Here is a 6,481-nt window from a genome sequence, read left to right as displayed (position 1 = left end):
TCTGCTTAATAAACCCTCTTATGTCAATTCCCTGGGTCCGGTGTGGTTTTCTGGGTTCTTACAGTCTCCCTTGAGAACACTGAAACCCTTCCCTGCACTACAGGAATGTACTTGGCATCATGAGATCTCAGAGATCCATTAGTGGCACTGAGAAGATGCCGGGCAGCACCTAGAACATCTCGGACATGGTTCATAGGCCAGAATGGCCTCACGTGCGCCAGCCTGTGTTCACATTCCTGCTGACGAAGAAGGTGGGAGGGAAAGGGAAAGGCATCGCCTTCACTCGGGGATGGACATGAAAACTTGCATGTGACAAAATGGGATTTTGCCCTAGTTCTTCACTTAGATGTAGAGTGTGGTCTTTATTCAGGGTGCTCTTTTGTGTGGCTAAAATTTGGCAGAAGGGTAGATCAGGATATTGGGGTCAGCAGCAGGGGCTGGGAGCCCCTGAGCTAACACTGCAGAGCAGGTGCAGGGATAAAGGTAGGCGGGGAGGGACGTATAAGTGGGGGTGTGCTGGAGGTTCCAGGGAAGGAGCAGGAAAGTCAGAAAGGGGTGTTGCCAAAAGCTCAGTCCTTGTCCCTGTTGCCAATACAATAATGAGGACATGATTTTGAGAAAAAGGAGCAAAGGAGAAACACAGGGGACTCCTGTCCCAGAGACTGTGATTCTGCCTGTCAACAGGAACCAGGGGCTTTTAAAGAGGCGACTCAAAGGCTACATTCCACGTGTTCTCTGTTGGACTTGTAATTCACTTGTTAATTTGGGAGACAGTCATTTCTGAGATCTTTTGATGCCATCCCCAAAGTCTGGATGACTTCGTTCCTATGGTGAGTGGATAATGCTGTCTAGGATGGGGAAGAAAGGTGACCCTGTGTCCCCTGAGATTAGGGACAGGGAGAGATGAGGGAGGAGCAGGGAGAGAGGAAGAGAAAGACACGTGTCCCACTTCAAAAATAAGTTGCAGTGGCCGAGGATCAAGGGCTGCATTCAAAGCTCGAAGTGGACCAGGGTTATGGGGGATGGATACAGAATGCGGGGGCAGGGGATGAGGCTAGAGGACGGCCCACCTGCAGACTGGGCCTGCTTGGTTTCTATGGAAACCACTGCATCTCTCAAGGGCAAATGAGGAAGATGAGCGGAAGGGCGGGTCCCTGCCAGCTGCCCTTCTATCCAACCAGATCTGCATGTGCTAACCTTGACCTTGCCTGATGCTCCTCCTGCCCCTCGTCCTGAAACCCGGCCAGCAGACAGCACCCTTAGCCACCTTTGGCCTCCGCCTGCATCCCACACTGGTAGAGGGAGAAGTCAGATGTGTTCCCTCCAGTGTCCCCCAGGTCCACGTTCACTCCAACAGCCTGGCATCAACTAAAGATGGTCAGTGCCTCCTTGACACTCTGAAATGGCATTTCCGGTTTTGGAGAAGTTTCTGGAGAAATTAAAAAAAAAAAAGAGAGAGAGAGAGAGAGATCCAGTCTGCAGTATGTTGAGGCCAAAGTGATAGCCCCTTCCAGGGAGCAGGCCCTTGACAGACAGCACGTGATGGGGACGGAGGACAGAACCAAACCGCAAGAGAAGCGCCCTCCCCACCTACCCGCATCCTGAACTGAAACCAGCTGGTGCTTCCCCAAACCTGTGTGAACTGAAACTGACCGGCTTCCTCAGGCAGCCCAGCCTCCTGGGGGCGCATCTTCCTGCTCCCCTGAAGCAGGAGCCTGCTCTGCGAGGTGGGGAGCGCTGGGAAGACTCACCCCCCACAGAAACATCCAAGTACCTGGCATGTCACGGGGTGTGTCTGCAGGTAGGAGAGTTTCTGCCCGGGCTGAGTTTCCCTCCCCCAAAGCAGAGTGGGAGCCTAGAAGCGGTAGAAGCCGCTCTGGCCTCCTTTCTGCCCGCCTGCCGCCACAGCAGCAGATGCCGAATGACAGCAGGGTTGCCGGGGATCCCGCTGGAGGGCAGCGTGGATAATATCAGGAGAAGGGAGTTCTGGGTTCAAATCTTCACTCTCCCAGTTACTGTGTAAACTTGGGCTCACAACAGCCTCTCTGAGCCTTGGTGTTCATATCTGCAAAATGGGGCTCTGCCACAGGCCTGATTGGGTTAGAGTGAGACCAAACAAAGCACACTGGGAAGGTATCTGGCTTGTTCCAAGGAGGTGTTTGGTTCTTCCTGAACCCCTCACCTCTGCCCTCAACTCCTAGAGGGCAGGACAGTTTCCTTCTGCTTCTTCCATGAAGGTTGTCAGGTGACATCTGCCTCCATCGACTCTTTAACATCAGCAAAGAGATGACGTGTTTCCTTTGCAACAAGCCTCATCTAGCTGGGCAGGACCACAGGGCTTCTGCAGGACTCTGGGGACAAGGCCCACTTGTGCGGCTCCTTTCTGCTTGCGGAGTCACACTGGGCACTGGAAAGATTGGGGCGGAGCACTGGCTTGGTTCCCTCTCCTCTCAGTGGCTGGGTGTCCCTTCCCCTCCTCAGCTACCTGCTCCCCTCTCTTCAGGTCAAGAGGGAGCCCCAGGATGCTGTAGAGGGAGGGAGAGAGCCCACCAGGCCCGCGGCCCACCCCGATTTCCAAGTGTGGCTGCAGAGCTGCACAGGGTTGCCCCAGGCAGGGGCACCCTCTGAATGGATGCTGCCCTGGACTTCTGTCCCCACCCTGCTCCTCCTCCTGCGCCTCCACAACGCTTGGGTCTTTTTTTCTCTGAATTTTCAATTGAAAAACAACATCTCTCCAACCAAGAACAAATCCGGGTCCATGGCTAGGAGTGCCAAGGCCCTTTGGGCAGGTGTCAGGCCTTGTGCCGGCTCCCACCCCACCCCACAACTGCAGCCGCCTCAGGGCTTCACTGCTGAAGACTTGGAGAGAAGCACACGTGACCTGGGAGCCCCTGCCACTCCTTTGTGGGCTCCTATTCATCCCAGCAGAGGGCAGGCGGCAGGTTCCGAGGAGCGGGCTGCGGGGGCCAGGTGGTGCCCACGTGGTGCCAGGGCTGAGTGGGGGAGGGCCGAAGACTGCTGTCCCTGGCGCACGAAAGCCAGCGCATGCGTGGTGAGATAGGTGCGCCGACTGGTCCCAGCAGAGAGGTGTTTGCGGAAGGGCGAGCCATGGGGAGGAGAGGTAGTGAGGTCATTCCAATCCCAGGTGTGTCCTGGGAACAGGATGGCGGGCGGGTGCGGATGAGTAAGCTGCGGGTGAGTCAAGAAGAGCCGCTAGGGAATGAGAGGTGAGCTGGCCAGGAGGCACAGGCTGCAGAACGCGGCAGGTCACCTGTGTTCACAGGTGCGTGGCCAGCCACCCGTCGTCCTTCTCAGCAATTTCAGTTTTTCCTACCCCGGGGAGAGAGAGGACAGGCCTCCAAGGTAGATCTCAGATGGACAAACTGAGGCAGGAGCCCCAAAGGCCCAGGGAGGAGGGCAAGGAGGCCCGGGAGTCCCAGGGTTGTGACTCTGGGTTAGTAGTTCATTCACATCCAGGGAACTCTCTTTAGCCCTGTTTCTCTATTTTTATATATATTTTTTTACATTTTTAAAAAGAGACAGATTCTTATTATTTTGCCCAGGCTTTGAACTCTGGGCTCAAGTGCTCCTCCTGCCTGGGCCTCCTGAGGAACTGGGACCGCAGGTGTGCACCGCCACCTGGACCTTCCCTATTTCCTGAAGGTTCTGGCGTTCTGATCCTTCTGGCAGCAATGTGGTCAGGCTTCTTCCTGGTCCCTCCCTGACCCTTTCCTCTCTCCCCTCGAGCTCTGGGCTCTCGGCCCCTCTTCTTCCACCTTATTGCCGGAGTTACGCTGGAGTTCTGGAAGCTCAGTCACACGTCAGAACCTTCGTCAAACAGATCTTTGCGTTGTTTCTTTTCGTTGCTTCTCCTCAGCACGGTGCTGGTAGGAGCAGGGAGCAGGGCTCTTCTGCAGAGCAAGACCCACAGCCTCGATGTCCCACCTGGTGGCCACGAGGTCAGCAGGAACAGCTGCAGGCCTGGGGTGGACAGGCGGCCCAATCAGGCCAGAGCAGCCCCACCCGCCCACCCTGGGAGCTTGCATGCTGGGAAGGCCTTGGTGCTTCTCGCATTTCAATTTCTTCTTTCTGTTTTATTAGTTGAATCTTGAGACTTGAAAGTACCATAAAATGTGAAATATTCAATTCTGCTTTTCAAATGGAACACCACGCAAGTGTCACTGTCCCATGATAGAGGCCCCCGGTGCAAGTCATGCTGCTAATCTGCAAAGCACCTTATCTTTCTGGGCCTTTGTTGTTTAGCTTGTAAATGGATGGGGGTGGCTGAGATTGCTGGTTTTAACATTAGGTTGCCTAGAGTCCCAGAGATGTCACAGGGAGCAGATAAAGTAGATTTTAAAAAGAAAGGGAAGGTCTCCTCTGACTTTCGCCTTTCTTAATTTGTGTGTGTGTATTTGTGTGTGTGTGTGTGTGTGTGTGTGTGAAGTGGTGGGGATGGAACCCGGGGCCTGGCACATGCTGGGCAAGTCACTGTGCAGCATCCCCTGTCCCAGTACCCACTCTGGCTTTTTTCTGAAAATTATTATTACTATTATTATTATTACTATCTAAGTGTTTTATTTTTAAAGGTGAATGAGAAAAATGAAGGAACTGTCCCCAAGGGGATGAATAGTTTCTTGTGCGGGAAAAGGGATCCTGCAGGTTGGCATTTGAGCTGCAGACAGTTGGAAACTCACTTCTCCCTCTGAAGGAGTTACATGTCCTTGAAGTGGAACAGCCTCTGGGCTACTCTAGGGTCCAGGGACCAGCTCAGAGTGTGCGGGGGGGCAGGAGAAGGGGGGGCATAAAGATTGTGATATAATCACTCAGCCCCACAGGTTTTCCATCCAGTTGACTGACAAGTATAATATGTCCAGGTAGACTGAGACCAGGAGCTCGCATGAGCTTGGGAAGGACAGTTGAGTCTCGCTGGAAGCCTTTGGAGGGAGGTGGCATCTGACCTTCATTCGCCCTTCCGGGTGAGCTGGTATCTGTGGGTGAGAGATGGGAGGGGTGCAGGGGCAGCTTTCTCTCTCTCTGCCTCAGTTTGCCAGCCAGGGCTTCTTCATTCCCATCCCCCCAGAGTTAGGGTAAGACTCTGTGTCCTGGTCGCTCTGCTGGGGCTCCGGCCCCGGGGACGTTGTCTTCAGTCTGCAGTTGGCCATGGGAGGGCTCTTACTTTGCTGGGCACATCTTTTCTTACCACCATAGTCGATTCTTGCAAAATCTCCCAGCTCCACAGAAGCCCAGTAACTTGACTTTGAAAAGCGTTACGTGACTGAGCAGGAATGCCCACGTCAGCCCTGTGTCCTTGCTGTGTCATCAAAGAGCCCCTTCCATCTTCATGTCTTTCTGCAGGTGGGAGGGGGAGTGGAGAGGGGAAGAGGAGATGGTCCCAAAGTTTGGGGTGTCTGTGGACAAGGTGGCACCTCTGAGTGGACAGGCTGGCCTCTCTCTGCTTCCCCATGCTCCAACTTCCAGCACCTTCCTTTGCCGGCTGCAGCATTAGGAGCTTTGGGGGACAGGAGGGGAGAGGACGAGCCAGCCAAGCACTGAGAAGGCACGTTCCCTTCCTTTACGGCTGCAAACAAATGACTACAGTGGCCAGAGAGGCCGCTCTGAGCCCCAGTGGAAATGCAGAATCGGGGTGCGTTTTGTCTTGCGGGGGGCAGAGGCATGATTTGTTCTTGGGTTTGGAGGGAAGCAGGAGCTCATGCTCAGAGGCAAGCGAGAAGGGTGCGCCGAGGAGCTCAGGAGCAGCTCCGGAGCGGAGACCAGCCCAGCGTTTCAGTCTGTGGCTGTCACTCAACCTCATGCTGCTCCTTTTGTCTCTGCTCAGCAGCGACATCAGATCATGCCGGGTGAGGAGAGTTCTGCTCAGGAAATCTGTCAGTATCTCACCGAACACGATCGGCTCCCAGGTACTGTGCTTGACACCTGTGGTTTCCCTGGAGCCCAGGACGGCAGGGCCCAGGTCAGAAACTGGACCGATGCTATTGTCAAGGCAACCGAGCACTGTACTCCCCGATGGAGGCCTGGCAGCCATCTTTTGTCCCGTTGAGAGGACACAGCGGTCACCTCGACTGCACTGGGGTGGAGCACATTAAATCTATCACTGTTGCTGATTTTATTTGTGAGTTTTTTTTTTTTTTTTTTTTTAATAAAAGAACAAGCGTTAAACACACATTCACTGCAGTGTTTGTGAGTGACCACAGGCTGGCATGTAGAGAACGGAGCGGAGTATTTACAAATGCGACATGGTGACCGTCATGTTAGTGGCTGCGCTTGGGTGAGGGCTCTGCGCGCTGACTTTTTTCCTATATTCGGTAGCTCTGCTTTCTTCTCACCTACCTGTGTCATCTCTAGAGGGTATCTGGGGGTGGAATACATTTCTGAAAAGAAGGCTGACTTGAAGCAAGCTTCTAGAAGTCTCGTGGTGTTTGGCCTTGGTTGGGGTGGGGGTGTCTGCAGGAAGGCTGGG

General features: G+C 54.2%; 1 long non-coding RNA gene across 1 annotated transcript; it reads left to right on the top strand.

The window, feature by feature from the left end:
* Nucleotides 1–3,154: 3,154 nt before the first annotated feature.
* LOC124988176 (uncharacterized) lies at nt 3,155–6,034 on the top strand. The gene is made up of 3 exons (XR_007109377.1): nt 3,155–3,283; nt 4,882–4,979; nt 5,840–6,034. It is a non-coding gene; the product is annotated as an uncharacterized LOC124988176 (long non-coding RNA).
* Nucleotides 6,035–6,481: the final 447 nt, after the last annotated feature.

This window comes from Sciurus carolinensis, chromosome 7, assembly GCF_902686445.1.
Source record: "Sciurus carolinensis chromosome 7, mSciCar1.2, whole genome shotgun sequence".
Lineage (NCBI taxonomy): Eukaryota > Metazoa > Chordata > Mammalia > Rodentia > Sciuridae > Sciurus > Sciurus carolinensis.
Note: the sequence above shows the minus strand (reverse complement) of the source record. Positions and strands in the feature narration are given on the sequence as shown.